The following is a 20,450-nucleotide window of genomic DNA, read 5'->3' as shown; positions in this document are numbered from 1 at the left end:
ACCTGGATGCTATTTGATCCCATCAGGCGACTGACAGCGTTGTGTTAGGACATATGGGATGGCTCTCAGGAGATTACTAGGCAGGCTGGGAGTGATCTTTTGGTTTGCATTTGCTGTATTATATTACTCTTGGAAATAAGAAAAGCCCAAGATTTGTCCTGATTTCACAGAGGTGTTGAATGGTTGCAGGTGACTTTGATTTATGGGAATTAGGTGCTTTCAGAAAAATCAGGTCAGCCTGGAGTTTCTATGAAGTATATTTCAGGTTTTTTTTTGATTGAAAGGAAAAAACTTCCTTCCTTATCAAAACTAATCTGTATGCAGGGCTTGCAGTCCTCAGCATCTTTTTAACTTGCTGGCTGCAGAAGTTTTTGCTGCATGTTTTAAGTCAGCAAGCACACAAAGGCTGTTTCCCCAGTGAAAGTTTTGCAGTGCTCTGAGGTAGTTTTGTAATTCTGGCACTGGGCAAGAAAGCAAACACCAAATTCTCCTTTTGAGAACTGTCTAGCATGGCAGTATGAGGCTCCAAAGTAATCTTGCTGGAATTATAGGGGATTTTATCTACACGGGTAAGTAAGCAATGTCAGAATTTGGCTCTGTGTCTTACAAAGTCTGATGGCAATTGAACACAACGTGAGGACTCCTGAAGTGTTGTCAATCAACTCGTCCATTTACAAAGTGTTTTCAGCTCCCTTAATTGTGTTATCTTGGGTATGACACTGATGGGGTAATTCTGATGCCAGAGTGAGGTTGGTTGGCACTGGTCTGAACATCTCTGAACTGCACCCAACTGCATGATTCATCAACTCCAACATCTCTCACACAACTGGTTACAGTGCAATAGGTCAGCTAACAGCAGGAGGGATGACAAATTTGGACCCAGTTACACTAATGGGCCCCATCTTCCCAGTGTTTAAAGTTGCAGAGCATTAGACCAAGGTACACCGATTGACCCCAGCTGGCCATCGAAATGTGACAAGGCATCCGCAGCTCCAGGTGCTGAGTATTGTTTCACACCATATTGTATGAAGAATTGCATAATCCAGCTGGCATTTTGTCTCAAGACTTGGATTTATGGAGTAGGAACAAGTTCAGATGATGAGTACCAGTCATTGTACCTGACTAGTTACTAGAGGCTGGGCGTAGAGTGTGGCACTGCTTACTCAGACATTTCTGCACAGGTGAGAAACCTGCCTGACCTTGTCCTTTGTCAAAAGAGGGGCAGAACACAGACTTTTTTTTTTTTTTTAAATCAGAAATCTTTCCCGCTCTCTTAATGAATCAGAGTTGTTACATTAAGGGTTGCAAATGGGTCCACAACTTTAGGTTGCCACCACATACAGTCTTGTTTCCAAAACAAAGTCTCCTCTACTCCACCTCTGAACAGTGGGAGTAGTTGTTCCTTGAGGCTTAAATAACTTCTCAGCCTTCATATTTGCCAATATTGATGGTAGCATCCCAGAGAATGAGCTGCCTGTTCTGGAGGAATGTGATATTTATATCGGATTTGGTTTTAAAACTGAGCAGACCGGACAGCATCAAAACTAAGGCCAATGATGAAAGCAATAAGCCTGGAAAGATGGTGTCTCAGAATTTGGAAGGAAGTAGTAGAAGACATAAAAGTTTTCTTCCCTGAGAATGGGAATGGGACCAAAGGAATAGAAAAGAGGTAATTATGATGGGACTATACTTAAAGTGAATAGTTCCTTGTAATACAGGAGGAAAACTAAGAAGAAGGAGGGAAATGAAGGTTTCTAATGCTCATGTTGGTAAGGAAAATGCTAGAGAAAAGTGTCCACTTGTCTGAATTTAAGTTCCAAAGATTTTGTGCATCTTTACCTACCTAGTCTACATGTGGAGCAATCTCAGCTGAATGCTTGCATTTGGACATTTGCACACTGTCTTCCATTGGCATACACAGGTACCTTTTGCCTGCATGCATGGGTGAGAATTGGATCTCCTGGTACTGTTAAAAAATGCAGCAGCATGTGATAACTGCAGGGTCCTGGCGAGATGCTCCCTCTCCAAAGCACATTCCCGGAGGTGCAGTCAGTGCTGTTACACACCCTATGGCAGTCTTGTGTGTGTGCAGAGTAACTAGTTGGTGTTAAGTACCTAAACCCTTGGTGAGCCACTTTGGGGTAGCGCAAACAATGTCATCTGGAGATGACTGCTCTTCTCCTCCTTTCAGTCCAAAACAATTGAGGTAATAGATGAGGTTTCCTGGATGGATGAATGTGACTCACCCAGCTTGATGTACAGAAGGGAGAGGAAATGAAGTAAGGGGCCAAAAATAGTCCTAGAGACATTAGCTTAGAAGGAAGGACAAAACAGAGCACTGACTAGAAAAAAAAAAAAAAAAAAGACCTACAGTGATGTGACATTAAGACCATCTGGACAATGTTTGGCAGCAGTTGAAAAGCAAACAAAGCCCTGAGAAGGGTTTCTAAAAGTGAGGGGAATATAAATGACATACTGCCCAGCAAGCGCTTAGAAAGCATTGAGCTCTTCTGATCTATCTGCCTTGGTGTATCCAATTTTGAAAAGGGGCAGCGCAAATGCAAGAAAAAAACTGTCTCAGGGAGTATGACAGTTTGAAGAGAGATTCAACCAAGTCTTGGCTTGCTTATACTTAGAGAAGCTCTCCAAGAGATCTGGCTGAGACAAGGGTGTCTGAAAAGCAGGTAGCATAGTAACTCTAACCAGCTATGCAAATAAGCCCAAACAATAAAGAAGAGCTCACTGACTGACATGCAGAAAAGTGTAAATGGGCCTATATGTTTGCATAACATCTGCCAAAATGATTGAGGTTGCTAGGTGCTATTGCCAGAGAAATGAAGTAATATTGATAGTATCAAATGCGGTGTAAGAAGAACTTCAAAGCTTTGAAATTCTTAAGAAGAAATAGCACTTTCAGGGTAGTTCTTGATAATCACTATATTTATCCAGCTGCTTTAAACATGACAACAACTGTCCATGAGAAATGCTGTAGTTGAAGAGAAAGAAGGGACTGCTGGATGCTTTACAGAACAGACAAAGGTGGTTTCCTACAAACTTTTTTCCTGAAGGAAATCCCAAATCAGAAAGTTTGCTGTGCTTTTTGGGTTAGTGTTTTGGAGTTTTTTCCCCTGCTTATCTTTTTCTTTACAGAAAAACCCAAAACATATTCTAGCTACAACTTTTCAGGCTGTGAGACAATAAGATAAGGAGAAAGAAGAAATGCTAGGAAAAAAGTTGTTTGATTCCTCCTCCCCCTTCCCCTGATAACACTCATTTTGATCCAAGTGCCACAGCAACACTGTTGGGAATGTTTCTCCTATCTCTAGTTCAAAATTAGAGTGAGGGAACTTTTCTGGCAGGCAGCTAAGCTTTGTGTTGGGGAAGTCTATCTGTACAGACGATCATGAGCTACGCTGCTTTTGGACAGCAGCTAAGGATGTGGGCCCTTATCCACCCAGACTGATGGATGGAACAAAAGTTTTCCTATCCAACAATTGCCACAAATTGGATCAAGCCCTTAAAAACACCTCAACTACTGATGTGGATAGGTGTCTTTCCATTAACAGCAACGGCTTCAGATAGGGTGACGGTTTGCCATTCTTCTGTATAATGTATGCATCCCTCCCTCCCAACCCTTAAGGAATCGTAAAAGTGGATGTCAGCTTTGGGGTAAGCTGTATGTTTTGTGGGTTTTTGGCTGCTATTTTGTTTTTGCTCTGTGTGTGTTCAACAGGAAATTCCTCCTACCCTTTCTTTCTTCTGACTCTGTTCTTGTCCTCTCAGCACTGGTTTCTGGATCCTCTTATCACACAGTCCTGCTGCAAAGTTCCTTCTTATCTAAATTAGCTTATGTGATCTTGCAAGTGAGCGCGCAGAACAGAGGAAATGATCCATTGCAGGTACATAATCCACAGAGCTTCAAACTGTTGACTTTACGATTTCCCTGCAGTTGTCAAGCAAGCTTGTAATTTCCGAGTTAGGCACTCCCAGTTACTAGACTCACAAGAATTGTGAGTAGGAGTTGAATTATGTGAGAATATTTAGGAAGAGGAATAAATTAATTAGAAATTAATCTCTACCATAAATAAGCGAAATTTGGAGCTCTGCCTCCATTTAGACCTCCAGCACCAAAGGATTGAAAGGGGTGTGACCTTTCCAAACATGGCTGCCCAGCTGGGGAACTAACATTAGGATAGTCAGTGCTCAAGCACATGGCCAGCCGTAGCTTAGAAGATGCCTTGCACCAGCTGAGCTGAGGTAGCTCATGGCTGAGCACACTTCGCTTGTTCCGGCAGAGCGGTCAGGCTGGCCAGCTCAGACTTCTCACAGCAGATCTCTTCCCTCACTTTTGGTTTTGCTGTGGGTTAGGCTGACACCAAGCCACTGAATAAGCAAAGGTAATGTCACCGTGTGATTGATCTTGGAGACTTAAGGATACCTCCACCTTAGATATTGTGAACGTCTCTCATGCTCTGAGGCCACCATCTTCAGCTGTGTCAGTCTCCAAATGAGGGACATACTTGCAGTGATCAAATGGCTAAGAAAGGTCTGCTCTCAGGTTGTCTGCAATGTGAAATCCACCAATGAGCCTGAGAAAAACAGAGGAAGTGAATCTGAGCGTCAGTAACCCATTCGTATAAGCAAAGAGTAGAATAATCTTTTGATGAAGGTGATTTATTTAAAAAGTCAATTTGTAAACAGTAAACCACAGAATACAGTCCTGGAAGAAGTATCTACTCCATTGCTGTGCCTCAAGGCTGGTTCAGCCTTGCTCAAGTTATCCAAGATGGATGCTTGTCTAATCTCTTCTTCAATCTCTCCAGAGGTGGAGGTGTTACACATACGCTCTAGGGCTCAGCTGTTCCTGCTGTTTGAATGTTTGTTTCCTGAAGTCAGAGCTAAAGATCTTTTCCTGCAATTCACAGCATAATTTTGTGTCCCATCTGCAATGGAAATGGAAAGCATGTTATTCCGTTCTTCCTCAGAGCAGCCTGGGACATAGCTGAGGACTGCTCTCATACCACCCTTTGCTCTCCTCCGAGCTGAACAACCAGCAAGGTTTTCAGTCTGTCTTTGCTGGTCATGACTTCCAGCCTTTCAATCACACTGTCACTCTCTGCATTTACTACAATAGATTCACATTTTTCTTGAAATTTGATGCCCCAAAATGCCCAAATGAGTAAACACACGTAAAACCTTACAAGTGTGAAGAAGTGGAAGGATGGCTTCAGATGGCTTAGGCAGAACAGCTGTATTCCTGTATCCAGGCATATATTGGCTGTATCACTCTTGGCTTACGTTTAGTTTGTGACCAGCTATAACACCCAGGTATTTTCATCCTGTATTTGTACTGTTGATTATTCCTGCCTGATTTTCTTTATTATTTTTAAGACAATTAAGTTATTTTCTTAATCCTTTTTTCAGATAAATTTTCTACTTTGTCAAGATGGGTTTGAATTCTCAGCCTGTTTTCCAAAGCCCACGGGCCCTCTCAATTACCACCTACAAATTGATGAACATACTTTCAAGTCTCTCAAATCAATAAAAATACTGAATAGTAAAATGTTGAACACAGCCTTTATCTGAATATTGCTGCAAATTGACTTTTTATTATGCCAAGGCAATCTCTGTTTCACTTAATAACTCCTCCCTAAAAGGAAGCACTCAAAGATGTCTCAGTTTTGCCTCATGCAGAAAAATGCCAATTTCAGACATGCATCATAGGAACAGAGATTTGTGTAAGGAAAGGAGACAGAGTTTAGACGCAGACCTGTTTTATAGCCGAGGTTTCACACTGCTTTGGGTCTCACCAAGCTCGCTAAAGACATTAGGAATCTCTTCCTCACCAAGCAATATAATCAGGAATGTGACTTTCACAGACTGCCAGAGTACAGTGACTCACTCGGCATTGAAAAGGGACAAAACTTTAAGTTTCTTTTACTACTTCACAGTGACCCAAACCTTCCTATAATATTCACCAATAATTACACAGACTGCCAAAGACTATCTGTTACCGCAAGTATTTCATGTGCATAATACAGGGCTTTATGTTCCCCACTGCCCCTATGAATTCCTTTGATTCTTGAATCCGTTCTTATTGCAACAGTCAGAGGTGGAAGGTCTTGTATAAAAACAGAAAAGGTGATAATGGATGTGTCTGCATGTTCTACCAGCCAAAGATATGGCCTAAGAAGACACCGATTTAATACTCATTCTTTTAGCTGATGCCTTGTTATATAATACAGCTCCAACTTTTTCAGGACTTGCACTACTTTGCTCAAGTTCAGAACTTCTTCAACCAGTGGTAGCTGTGTTTTATCTCACTTTTAGAAAATGCACCAAGTTGTAGATGATCCAGTTTACTCTGTCAGTTTGAAACACTGTTGATTCAGCTCTGAAGTATATGTTTCATTATAGAAAAAGGTGGCCTTTCTTTCTGATGCAATAGTAATTAAAGCCTGATTTCCAGCGGGAAACTGACTCAAGTGTTTCTTGGAGGCATCTAGATGTGTTACAAGAGTCCCATTTTTGATGTATGATGGAATTTGTCTCCTCTGGGCTTTTAAAAAGCCACCCTTGGAAAGCAAGTGTCCTGGTTTCAGCAGGGATAGGGTTAATTTTCTTCCTGATAGCTGATATACTGCTGTGTTTTTGATTTGGGATGAAAATATTGATAACATAGTGACGTTTTTAGTTGTTGGTAAGCAGTCAAGGGCTGTTCAGCTTCTCGTGCTGGCCTGCCAGCGAGAAGATGGGGGGTGCATGGGAAACTGGGAGGGGGCACAGCCAGGACCTGACCCACGCCAGCCAAAGGGACATTCCATACCTTGACATCATGCTCAGTATATAAATTGGGGGAGTTGGCCAGGGAGGTGCAGCGGATCAGGAACTAACTGGGCATCAATCAGTGAGTGGTGAGCAACTGTGCTGTGCATCACTTGTTTTGTATATCCCTTTATCACTTTTTTTTTGGTATTATTATGTGTTCTGTCCTATTAAACTGTCTTTATCTCAACCCATGAATTTTTAATTTTTTTTTCCTATTCTCTCCCCTATCCTACTGGGGCAGGGGGGTATTGAATGAAAGGATGTGTGGTGTTTAGCTGCCTGCTGGGTTAAACCACAACACCGTGTAGGCAAGATTTCTGTCCTTTAGAACAACCCAGGATGGAAAGCTGCACTGAAGCTGTAATTGATATTGTTGCTTGGGAAAGTATTTGGTGCCAGCACAGCTAAGTTTTCATAACCTCCTTGCATTGTACCCAGTGTAGCAGGTAGAAATGGTTAAAACTATGTTAAGGACAAATAGGCTCTATCTAATCTTTTGTTTGCAGTGATCCAAAATTTTCTTTAGGGTCTACTAAGGACTGAGACAGTATGTGCTACTTTCAATGGGAAAGTTGCCTTAAATTCAGTAAGTGGTAACTGAAATGTCCAATGGCAAAATTGGGTACTGTTCACAACTCTGGTTGCTCTCCTGATACCCAGTCGGGTATCAGGAGATACCAGTCAGCCAAAATCAGCACAGTGTTGTTGTGGTTTAACCCTGGCCAGCAACTAAGCACCACACCGCTGCTTGCTCACTGCCCCCAAGTGGGGTGGGGGAAAGAATCAGAAGAGTAAAAGTGACAAAATTTGTGGTTTGACGTAAAGACAGTTTAATAGGGAAAACAAACCAGTCCATACTGTACCAGGCTTCAGCTGATCTGATCCACAGCAGTAGTGTGGACCTAACTTCTCATGGTATCAATTAATTTTCTTGCTGGGGAGAGGATGTCAAAGAGGAGAACATTTATTTGCATCTGGTTATTTTCTGCCCATCAGGAACATAAAGATTCTTCCAAGTGCTGTGATCTCATCTTGTTCTTGTTCTTCTCAGCAAATACTACTTTTGATTTTCAGGCCATTATTTAGTATGGGATTTGGGGTGTCGTTTGATTGCTCCTTTTCTTCCAAGAGTAGGAGTGCTTTTACAGTATTAATGGTGTTGCCCTATTTTGGGTAACCACCAAGCCCAAAGGAAAAACCTGTTCTTAATTTCAAGAGGTGCAAGCACAGGTGGGATGAAGTCTAGGAGGCCATTTAGACCAGCACTTTTCACACTAAAGCCATGTTTTAGTACTGTCTCTGCACAGCATCAGTCACCTCCCAGCACTGGAACTACAGGTGTTTTCATTGGACCTCCTCATCCTTTCAGGATATTTGCAATCCTCAAGAAAATTATCTAAGATATCTTGGAGATCTAAGTGATCTAAGGAATCTTGGAGGCCTTATCTACCACCTTCTTGCTTGTGTCTTTACCGCCCCTGTTATAGTAGAGTTTGTGCACATTACAATCTGTCTTTCAACATTTTAATTTCAGAAACTGCTGGGAAGAGGGAAGTGCTTTGCCTTCTACTTCATCAATAGGAAAATCATGTAATGGACCTAGATGAAACAGATCTTAGCCTAACTTCATATTTTTAATAGTCTAACACGGTCATCTTACTTTACAGTCAACAGAGAATGGAGAAGGTAGTCAATGAATCCAGCCCTCAGTCAGGAGGGATGCCTGTGGCATAGCAAAGGAGATGAGATAAACTGGGGTGTCTCCCAGAAGAGCAGGTTAATCCCTAGGTTATTCTTCCTGCCAGATTTTTGCAGACAACTTTCGGCTGGGCAGAGAAGAGGAAGGCTTAGTGGGTAATCTGGTGGCTGGCTGTTCCCAGGGCATCTTTTAGGTTATCTCCGACAGCTCCAGCTCTCTTGTGTGCTTCCAAACCATACCCGTGTCACCATGTGATAAGTTCTATCTTGTATTAACTTATTTCATCGGTAGGAGAAGCTGATTCTGTGCAAATGAAGCCACAAGGAGAAGTGAGGTGGTGATGACAGTGTGGCATGAAACAAATGAAGGGTTGCTTTGTTATCTAATTGAGGATGGCATCATCTGGCCACACAAGGAGTTGTGGAGGTGAAATTGAGGCTGTGAAATCATATGATTAGGTGATTTTCTCCCTACGATAAAAACTAAATTAAAAATAGACATTAAACCGTTCAACTACTTAGGCTGCAATAATATGTGCCGTGTTGGAAGTAGCTGCTTCTTCCCCCTCTGCCTCCTTATAAATAAATCATATGCTTTCTGGATCAACTCATCCAATTATATCTTAATTGTTTTGAGGAGCAAACGTTACTACTACATTAATTGTCATACAAGGATTTGTTCACACAGGGCCAGATTCCCATTGGTGATATTTTAATCATTATTACAGTGCAAACAGGGACTTCAATAGCTTATTAACACTAGAGGGTTTAGTAAACTTTTATCAGCAAACAAATACCAAAAAGGGTGTTTCCTGTGTGGAGGTTGGTAAGCTCTTTTCTTAATTCTTGATAACATCTCTGAAGAAGGCGCAAACCTGAATAGGTCTTAGAAGCCTTATTTGGTAATGGAGATGCATATGGTGATGTATCTGACATCATCCACCCCACAATGATGTTTGACATGCACTATATACTTAGATATATTACAAGACATGTAGTGAAACGGAGGGGTTATTTTCTTGTTTTGTTACAACTAAATTTCTGAAGTATAAGGGGCCACATAAGGTTTACAAATAACATTTAGTCAGACAGGTGCAGATTTAAATCAAGGTTTAAGAAAGCTGAAGGTGGCTTTGATAGTCTGAGCTCCCAATGACATTCAATACAGCTTATCCTCCTACATCACTTTGGCACTGTTGAATCTGCAGCTCTTCCATGTGTGTTTTAGCATATGCCAATAAGCTATGTGGTTAAAGATAGGATAAGAGATGATGAAACTTGCAGTGTCTTATCTATATTAGAGTTTCGTAAGGCTGGAACTTTGTGAAAAATAGGTCTTTACACTTATTTAATTTTACTGGCCATGTGACAATTTTTAAAACTTTATCTTTTGTTTGATTGTTCCATTATAAAACAAAAAGCAGTGGGAAAAACTCATCTAGAGACAACCAAAAATTTAGGCTTGAACAAAAACATCTATTTTCAGCAGAGACTTGAGTTTTGAAAGCAAATAAATAAGCAGAAAGAGTTTTGGTAACAAACATAATTTTGAAACCAGAAATCAAAATGTGATGTTTAGGCAGTAGTGGATCAAAAGTAAGCTTCATTTTGCTTGATCTCCCTCTCCTCCTCCTAAAAAAATTCTTTCCTGATGAGTGACATCTTAAGCTGCTCTGTGCTACCGACCTAAAAGCTTTGGTTGTCTAGGCTTTGTATTTTCAGTGATGGGGTGGGAGCAACAAGCTCCACCCAGCTAGAGCACATTGGTGAATAATAACTTTGCAACAGTGAGAAACGAGTGTTTGATCTGCACCACATCCTTCAAACTAGTCAAAACCATCCCCTCTGCAAAGAGAGAGCAGCAGCAGTGTGAGCTTCCTCAGACCTGCCCAGACACATGTCTCACCCCCTCTGAGAAAGAGCCTTTTCTGGGGCTGAGATAGGCTGTCCACTTAGTCTCTCCTCTTCAATGTCTTTGCCGAGTTTGGATGATGAAAACTATGACAGCGGTTTCATGTCATCTAATGCAGCCCAGGAAGGTCTTGAAAATATTCATGGATGGGAATAGCTTAAGCTCCACCTGGAGCTGGGCTCTCCCAGTATGCCCCAACTGTCTCCCATAGCACTCCCCAGTTTGCATCAGGGTGAGAGAGGAGAGAATTAGCTCCTGAAAGATTTATTCTTCTAGTGGTTTTATCCATGAAGAAACTTATTGAAAGCTGTTAGAAAATGCTTGTTCTCATTCTGCTCTTTCAACCAGGCTGGTCCATTCACTTCATTTTGTAAAAGGAGAGGCTTGCAGCCTCCAGCTGTGTTCTAGGACACCTGAGTTTGGTCTCCAAACCCAGTTCTCCACGTGGCTCTGTGAAGTGCTCTCAGCCTGAAATCCAGCTCTGTAGAGCACTCATACACGCCTCTGCTTCAAGCTTATTCATGGAAGGAGAGCACTTTGCACAGGGCCTAATGTCATGAGGTCATGTTCTCGGTTTAAGGACCATCTGGGCTACGTTACTTTATTGATTAGGGATACAGTTAGAAATAAGATGAAGTGCGCGGCAGGTCTCTGGTTGGCATAGCTATGGACGTGATGCAGCTCCCTGGAGGTCAAAGAGTGAACTTTTGTCTGAAGTTAAGCCTGAATATACTATTATTTCCCTTTCAGTAATCCACTAGCAGATAATCAAATAAATGTGGCACAAGAGAGGATGGAGACCTGTTGTTGCTGTGATAACTTGAGTGGGAAAGCAGGACTAGAGACCAACAATAACACACAAGTATCCAGACTCAGGAAGAACAGGACCAAGGTTAAGCTAAGTGCCAGTCTTGACACACGTGCTGCACAGCCAGAAGGCCCTGTGAGCTACCCCATCTGGATGGAGATGCAAAGGTGGACAGAGATGCAAAGGAGTTATGTGCCAACAGAGCCCCGGCCAACTCCAGCTACCCCATAAGTGCAGAGACCTCCTCCCCAACTCACCTCCTGACAAGGAGGAGGGAGATGTGGGGCTTGGCACACAGGCCGTCCCACGCCTGCTGACAGACCTTGTTGTTCCCCAGGAATCACTAACGGGGCAGCCATGCTCTGCTCTCACCCCTTGGTGCTGTGAGAGTAGTGAAAAGGGGCCAGAAAAGGGAAAGCCATGTCAAAGAGAAGAGCAGCCTGTCGTTGCATGGATTGCAGCACTTGCTGGAGCTGAGCTGGGGTGTGTGCCGTTTGGTACTGCTAGCTCTGCCACCAGAACATTGCCTGGGAGAAGACACCAGCGAGGATGACAAGTGTGATATTAACTTCCAGCAGAAAAGACAAAAAAAAAAAAAAAAAAAAAGGATGAGGAAATTTTAATGGGTGAGGTTATGCTGTCTGCATTTATTCTCCTGTGAGGAAAAAAAACTGGAGAGAGAGACTTCTAGCTCTTTCTATCTGCAAAGACAACCTGGCTTCTCTAAACTGAAAGCGTAGACTGACTCCTTGTGTCTACAGACAGATGGACGGAACTAATAGCACTCGGCCAGATACTTGCCCCATTTCAGTGCTGGCTCTCATGCCAAAAGAGATCCAGCTCATGCACTTCATTGGGCATGGACAGAGGCACCACCACCAAATCTCCACCTCTGTGAAAGGATGCTGTGCAGGACTGTGTCTGCAATTGCAATTCCAGCATGCAAATGTTTTGCCAAGTGGCAAGTCACTGGATTGAGGAACTGTGGGTGCTTGCATAATCCTGCTGCAAGTGGAGGTGCTCACACCACAGATGACTGATGCCTCTCCAGCTCCATCTGGGGTGCTTGCTGGGGAGGATGGTGGCACTGGTGGAGATGGGAGCAAGCCCAACACCTCAACTCAGCTCTCTGCTCTGCCTGTGGGTTTTCCACATGAGGCTGTTTGGTCTTTCGGTGCAGCAGTTCCCCACCTGAAAAAAGGAATATTGCCATTACCCCATCCCAATGAAAATGAAAGGAAAATTAAAAGCATGATGTACTCTGATCCTGCTGTAGAGGCACAGCAGTGTTATGCAGAGCTGGGGTCATTCAAGTTTATTCAAGACTCGTTCATGCTGCAGTGGGACCCCTCACAGCATCTCGATTAGTAATCTGATGGGCATCATCTGGGCCTATTCTTCTGTTATTCGGTGGCTGCTTTTTGCTACTTTGGCAGGTGGGGATTTGTTTTTTGAGGTCAATACCAGAGATAAAATCTCTGACATTCAAAGTTTTTGTAGCCAAACAGAAGAATATGCCAGACACCCAGCCAGGGACCTTCAGGAGGAGAAACTAGAAGAACAATGATGAGGGCTCTCCCGTGGTCCAAATCCTCTGCACTGTTATCCACAAAGCTCTGAGGACCTGGGTCTCCCCTACTCCACCCTGCTCCAGTAGCATTAACAAGCTGGCAGGGTGGGGGGACCAGTCAAAGTCACTTCTGAAGACACCAGCCTCAGTCAGACCACCCTGTGCATGAGATTTTCTTCAGGACTAAGTGTGAGGCAGTGTCTAATCTTACACTAATATGCTGTTTTTAAGCAAAACAGAAGTCTGTAATTCATGTCAGTGATAGACAATATCCCTTGGCACATAGCAAAACTGGCACAAATGGACACTATTTAGAGTACATGTATACATATGTATAGTTGTATTTACCTTTCTGTTAGGTTATCTTTCTCCATCTTCCCTTTGTATTTGCTTTTTATTCTGGCTCCCCGTCCACACATGCCCTTACTGTAACAGTGCTCTTCTAATACTTGTATTTCTTCTTCAGTTGCACAACAGGGACTTTTGATGGTTGGAGGTTTAAACAGAAATTCTCAGGTGCTTCACTGTCATTTTCAAAACTAACCTAACCTCTTGGGAACCTAATGCCTTGTTGAAAATGAATAATTAGGATTTTAAATTTCTGGTTCTCTTTTGGAAAGGACACATAAATTGGCTATCTTTTAAGTGCCATAAATGAGATGAATTCATGGGCCAATCCTGTTGCTAATGAGAAACTCACGTGTTACTGCAATGATGGGCAAGAAGAAGTACTTGGAGGTAGAACTCTTTTCCTTAGATTTCTATCTTAACCTTTCCTCAATTAATTCATCTGGATTTGTAAAGAACACAAAATCTTTCAGCTGGGTAACTCAGCAGTGTTGTCCCACTGCTGTGAATGTGTATTGAATATTTACTGATCTTTTGCCTGTTTCAGACCCTTTCATATTTCAAAGGTATAAATTTCACCTTCAAGAACAAAGGCTAATCTTGATGCAATTATACAAAAAACTTCATTATAAGAGGCACAAAACAAATTACAGCTATTAGAAGGAATCTTTCCACTGTTTTTCACAACTAACTTTGCTCTGGCAAAACTAGCAAAGACCACTGGACAATTAATAGCACACAGAGATAATTATGACGTTGCTATTCACAAGCAAAAATCTTGTGCTTGGTTATTCCAAGTACCTGTTCCTCACTTTCACCTTTGTTTAGATGTTTTTTATTTACCTATAGGATATTTTCTTTCCCAAGAACTTATTTATACTTGATAGGATATTTTTACTGTTGCCACTAGAGGTCTATTCACTACTACAAATATAAAAGAAAGAGACAAGCAATGCATTTTCTTCTCTGGATTTTATTTCTTTTAATTATCTTTCAGTGTCAGTATTGGACTAACGATCTGAAGTAACACGGCTGTTGCTTTATAGCAAGAGATGTTACGTCAGAAAGTGTCACTTTTTTTTAGGGTGTATACAATTCAGTCTTGCTAATGTCATCCATTTGGTTTGTTAATGGGCATTTCTTGGTTGTTTGGTTTTTTTTTTTTCTGTCACGACAGGGCAGTTATTCGCTGCACCCAGATCCGTGCAGCCCAGCTATGACACCTGATAGGTGTGTAAATACGTTCCCCTGTGATAAGCAAAAGGAAAGGCAAGTATTCCCATCCTCCCCAGATTTGCTCCTGGAGAGATACACTCAGTTATCGTGGACTTCAGCAGGATTTGTTTCAGCTTGGGTAAAAGCAGAGTCTGTTCTTTTCTTCCCCAAGCTTTCCTGCTCCTTCTTCCCCTCCTTCCATATTTCTTTGTCGTAGTCCATGTGAATGCTGCTTTTGCCTGGTTTATCTTTTCATCCCTTTTTTCACTTTCCCCGCTTTGGCTGACATTAAATCAGGCTTCATTGCTGATTATTTGAAACATGCCTCTGCTCGGCTCTGGAGGGAAGGAACAATACTGCACTGAACAAGTGGGGTTTGCAGAAAGGCCAAGCCCCGATTTCATTCTGTTCCCATTGTTAATAAGGTGTAAAATTTCTGCTGACTTCAGTGAAACCAAAGTTAGGCTGAGCTCATGGCATTTGAAAATCTCCTCTTTACATCCTTTGAATCCATTTTTCCAAACGAACAAAATTAGAAGGCACTCCAACATTTTTTTCTGTGGTTGGTTTAAAAGCTACCCTGCCTGTCCTTTCCTCTTCAATCTGTGTAGATGAGCTTAGTGCAGGACAGGATCATGTCCTACCCCAGGAGGAGAAGTGGCAGGATTCTTACAGAATCATAGAATAGTTTGGATTGGAAGGGACCTTTAGAGGTCATCTAGTCCAACCCCCCTGCAGTGAGCATGGGCATCTTCAACTAGATCAGGTTGCTCAGAGTCACGTCCAACCTGGCCCTGAATGTTTCCAGGGATGGGGCATCTACCACTTCTCTGGGCAACCTCTGCCAGTGTTTCATCACCTTCACTGGGAAAAAGTCTTCCTTATATCTAGTCTAAATCTACCCTCTTTTAGTTTAAAACCATTACCCCTTGTCCTATCGCTACTGGCCCTGCTAAAACGTCTGTCCCCATCTTTCTTAGAAGCCCCCTTTAAGTACTGGAAGGCTGCAATAAGTTGTCCCTGGAGCCTTCTCTTCTCCAGGCTGAATAACCCCAACTCTCTCAGCCTTTCTTCACAGGAGAGGTGTTCCATCCCTCAGATTTTTGTGGCCCTTCTCTGGACCTGCTCCAATAGGTCCATGTCTTTCCTGTGCTGAGGGCTCCACAGCTGGATGCAGGACTCCAGCTGGGGTCTCAGCGGAGCAGATCAGAGGGGCAGAATCACCTCCCTCGATGTGCTGGCCACGCTGCTTTAGATGCAGCCCAGGATTTGGTTGGCCTTCTGGGCGGCAAGTGCACATTTCTGGCTCATGTCCAGCGTTTCATGCACCGCTACCCTGAAGTCCTTTTCAGCACGGCTGCTCTGGATCCCTGCATCCCCCAGCCTATACTGATACTGGGGGTTGCCCCAACCCCAATGCAGGATGCTGCACATGGCCTTTTTGAAGGTCATGAAGTTCACATGGGCCCATTCCTCAAGCTTGCCCAGGTCCCTCTGGATGGCATCCCATCCTTCAGGCGTGTCAACTGCACCACTCAACTTGGTGACATCTGCAAACTTGCTGAGGGTGGACTTGATCCCACTTCTATGTCATTGGTGAAGATACTAAAGAGTACTGGTCCCAATATAGACCCCTGAGAGACACCACTCATCACTGATCTCCAATTGGACATCAAGCCATTGACCACTATCTTGTGGATGGGACCACCTAACCAATACCTCATCCACCATAGTGCTGTGTTTTGGATTTAGTATGAGAATAATGTTGATAACACATTGATGGTTTAGCTGTTGCTAAGTAATGCTCATACTAGGTCAAGGACTTTTCAGCTCCCCATGCTCTACCAGTGAGGAGGTGCACAATAAGCTGGGAGGGAGCATAGCCAGGACAGCTGACACAAACTGGCCAGAGGGATATTCCATACCATACGATATAACATCATGATCAGTATATAAATGGGGGGAGTTCGCAGAGGGGTGGTGACCGCGGCTTAAGAACTGGCTGGGCATCGGTCAGCAGGTGGTGAGCAATCATATTGTGCATCACTTACTTTGTACCTTCTTTTTTTTTTCCCCCTCTTCCCTTGTTGTCCTATTAAACGGTCCTTATCTCAACCCACAAGTTTTACCTTTTTTTTTTCTGACTCTCCTCCCCATCCCACAGGGGTAAGGGGGTGGGGGGCAGAGGAGTGAGTGAGCGGCTGCATGGTGCTTAGCTGCCAGTTGGTGTTAAACCACAACAGGGAGCCTCAAAAGGAGTGTGTCAGTTGCATTTGCTTCTGCTCTGACAGAGCTGTTTCATCCTTGCCTTACTTCAGCACAGCCTCCCAGATCTACAGTGGGCTTTCTGTTTGGGTTTTTTTTTAGTTTTTTTTTTTTCACATTTCCTAGCTGTTTTTTTGAACAGGGCAGAACTAGCAGGAAAATCACGCATTATCTTTATGGCAATATTACCTGAAGGTCCCAAACAATACCATGGGATCTCTGGGATGAGACCTTTACACCCCTAAGCAAAGGGAAACATGCTGCTCTGAAGCGCTTTTAATCTAAAGCAGATTTCTCAGTCCTGTTGACCTAGCCTGTGTTACATTACAGTCACTTAATGGTTTTACAGGTTTCACCATAGCACAGATCTCCATGGCTGGACAGAAGGATGCTTTCCACTGTGCTTTCTGTTCCCAATGTGATACAGCATACAGCTGGAGAAGCATAAACCTATATAGGTAACACAGGTAAAGGTTAGGGGATATATCTGTAATTTCCAGAAGACAAATAAACAGAATACATAGTTTATTCACCACCCCTTAAATCTTTGCTCCTTTGAAAAACACCTCTGGATTTTGCACAGTCTATGAAGAGCTGAACATAGCAAGAGAACATGTCTGTTTGGAGGCGTAGGAGCTGTGAACCTCAGTGGAAAGGAGAAGCCTCATGTCAGCTTTTTTTCTTGCTTGACATTTCTTTGAATCTTGGTGGCTTTGCTCTTCATCTAACCAACGAGTCACATATGCATATCAGGGTAAGCTTTGTGCTGCTGACCGTGACCGATACAAAAGAAGAGGTCTGCACACACACACAGTCTATGAACACGAAAAACATCCCACTGCATCACCTTGAGCCATGCCATTAATCTGTGACTTAAAGCCTTTCTGAGTTTTGGAGGGAAAAACGGGTAAGTTTCCCAATCTGGAATCACAGAATTACAGAATAATTAAGGTTGGAAAAGACCTTTAAGATTATCAAATCCAACCATCAACCCAACACCACCGTGTTCCCTAAACCATGTCCCGAAGTGCCACGTCCCACATGTTTTTTGAACACTTCCAGTGATGGTGACTCTACCACCTCCCTGGGCAGCCTGTTCCAATGCTTGACCACTTTCTCAGTAAAGACATTTTTCCTAATATCTAGCCTAAACCTCCCCTGGTGCAACTTGAGGCCATTTCCTCTTGTTCTATTGCTAGTTACGTGGGAGAAGAGACCAACCTCCATCTCACCACAACCCTCTGTCAGGTAGTTGTAGGGTGCAATAAGGCCTCCCCTCAGCCTCCTTGTCTCTTCTTCCTCAGCCTTCTCTTCTTATGGGGAGCTTATTTTGCTCTCTATCCCTGTCTTCCAGCTCAGGGAACCGAACACCTGAAGCATACCTGCTCTGGCTATTAAAGACTCAGGCAAAGAAGGCATTAAGTATCTCAGCCTGTTCCTCATCCTTGGTGACAATGTTCCCCCTGCATCCAATAATGGATGGAGATTGTCCGTGGCTCTTTTTTTGTTGTTAATGATAAGCTCTTCGCATTCATGTTCCAAAAAAACTCAATAGGAATAAAACAATGAAAGGGTCACATCTTCACTACATGTGAATTATAGGAGAGAGGCAGGGCACCCCAACAGGCAGCAGCTGGGGAGCAGCCCGGTGAAAGAAAGCAGGGCACTTGTCCTGACATACTTTGTTTTGCATCCAGAGGTTTAGAAGAAATCCTGCTGTCCTTGATGCTGGAGCTGTTTACTGTTTTTAGGCTTGACAGCATATTATTAACTGCAATGGCAGAGAACACCATCTGTCCTTTCCTGAGCTATTTGATCCGTCTGTGAGTTGGAGGTTTTGTTGTTTTTTTAGAGGAAAGGGTTGTAATTGTCCTGATTTGGTGAAAGATCTTGAATTATCATATCTAAATTAGAAATTTAAACTCTCAGACTTTTATTCTTTCCTTTATGGCCTCTCAATATCCTGAGCCTATTTTCTCTTGGCAGTTGACTACTTTTAGTAATCATTTGTAGTCAATCCAGGAAATAGAAGAAGACAAATAAGATGACAGACTGGAACTTGGAAGGTTTTGGAGCAGGTCATCAGCTAACATGTCTAGCTTAGTAAGTAGCACTGGCTGTTTCTTTTCATTATCATCTGAATTTTAATTGTTAATCTTTTTCCCTCTGCAATTAGTAGGACTAAAATTTTGCTTTTCTTCTCTTTTTTTTCCAGAGGTACTCTTGTCTCTGTGTGGTTAAATTTGGAGTCCCTAGTACCTACAAAGAGACATCAGAGAAAGAGTGTTAGTAGGAAGGTAGACTGGTAGACTTGGGAAGAACTTTAGGATAAGTATCACAGAAACTGGAAGCGTTATGAGTAGGTGTATTTGGTTTATGTGCCAAGGTTTTGGTAGCCGGCAGGCTGTAGCAATGAATTCTGTGAGAAGACACCAGAAGCTGCCCCCATGTCAGAAGGAGCCAGCTTCAGCCAGCTCCAAGACTGACCCACTGTTGGCCAAAGCTGAACCAATCAATGACGGTGGTAGTGCCTCTGTGACCACGCATTTAAGAAAGGGTAAAAACTGCTGTGTGAGAGCCACTGTGAGAAAGAGGAGTGAGAATATGTGAGTGAAAGAACCCTGCAGACACCAAGGTCATGAAGAAGGAGGGGGAGGAGGTGCTCCAAACACCAGAGCAGAGATTCCCCTGCAGCCCATGGAGAAGATCATGGTAAATAGGGTTGTCCCCCTGCATGGAGGCCCATGGTGGAGAAGATTTCCACCCTGCAGCCTGTGGAGGACCCCATGCCGGAGCAGGTGGATGTGCCCTGAAGAAAGCAGCAGCCCATGGAGAGCTTGTGCTGGAGCATGCTCCTGGCAGGACCTGTGGCCCATGGAGAAGAGCCCACACTGCGGCAGGTCTTCCGGCAGGTCTTCCAGCAGGACTTGTACCCCATGAAGGACTGCACCCCATGGAAAGGACACATACTGGAGCAGTTTGTGAAAGACTGTCTCCTGTGGGTAAGACCCCACACTGCAGCAGGGGAAAAGCATGAGGAAGAGGGAGTAGCAGGGATGAAGTGTTGTCGACTGACCACAACCCCCATTCCTGCCTGTGTTGCTTGCAGGGAGGACATAGAGAAGTTGCGAATGAAGCTGAGCTTGGGAAGAAGGGAGGAGTAGGGGGGAAAGTGTTTTTACATTTGTTCATATTTCTTATTATCCTAATCTGTTTAATTGGTAATAAATTAAATTAATTTCTCCAAGCTGAGTCTGTTTTTCCTATGATGGTAACTGGTAAGTGATCTCCCTGTCCTTATCTAGACTGGTGAGCCTTTCATCATATTTTTCTCCCCTGGTTGACTTCAGGAGGTGGAGTGATAGGGCATCTTGGTGGGCAGCTGGTGGCCAGCCAAGGTCAGCCCACCACAGTAAGCTCAAATCTTTTGGCAGGTTCTTCATTCAAGGTCAACACAAGTCTCACTAGCACTGAAGATCTCTTTAGCGCTACACCAAGATAAGATGAGGAAGGGGAACTGGTTTACAACTGAGAATCAGGATCACTCTAAAACTGACTTGCTGACTTCCCAAACAAAACTCCCTGCAGCTTATCCACAGGGAAAATACTCCCCTTGTGCATGTTTGCTCCCTATTGTCTTTGTCAACACAGTGAAACACTGTGCGCAGTTGTTGCGCATGTGTCATGCTGTCTCAGTACAATGCCCATCACCAGCGTGTGGTGGCGTTACTTTTGCAAAAGCCAGGAGAAATTTCCATGAGTAAATTGGGGTGTGGGTTTTTTTTCTTATAAAACACAGACCAAAG

The sequence above is a fragment of the Phaethon aethereus genome (genome assembly GCF_964289735.1).
Source record: "Phaethon aethereus genome assembly, chromosome: Z".
NCBI lineage: Eukaryota > Metazoa > Chordata > Aves > Phaethontiformes > Phaethontidae > Phaethon > Phaethon aethereus.
Note: the sequence above shows the minus strand (reverse complement) of the source record.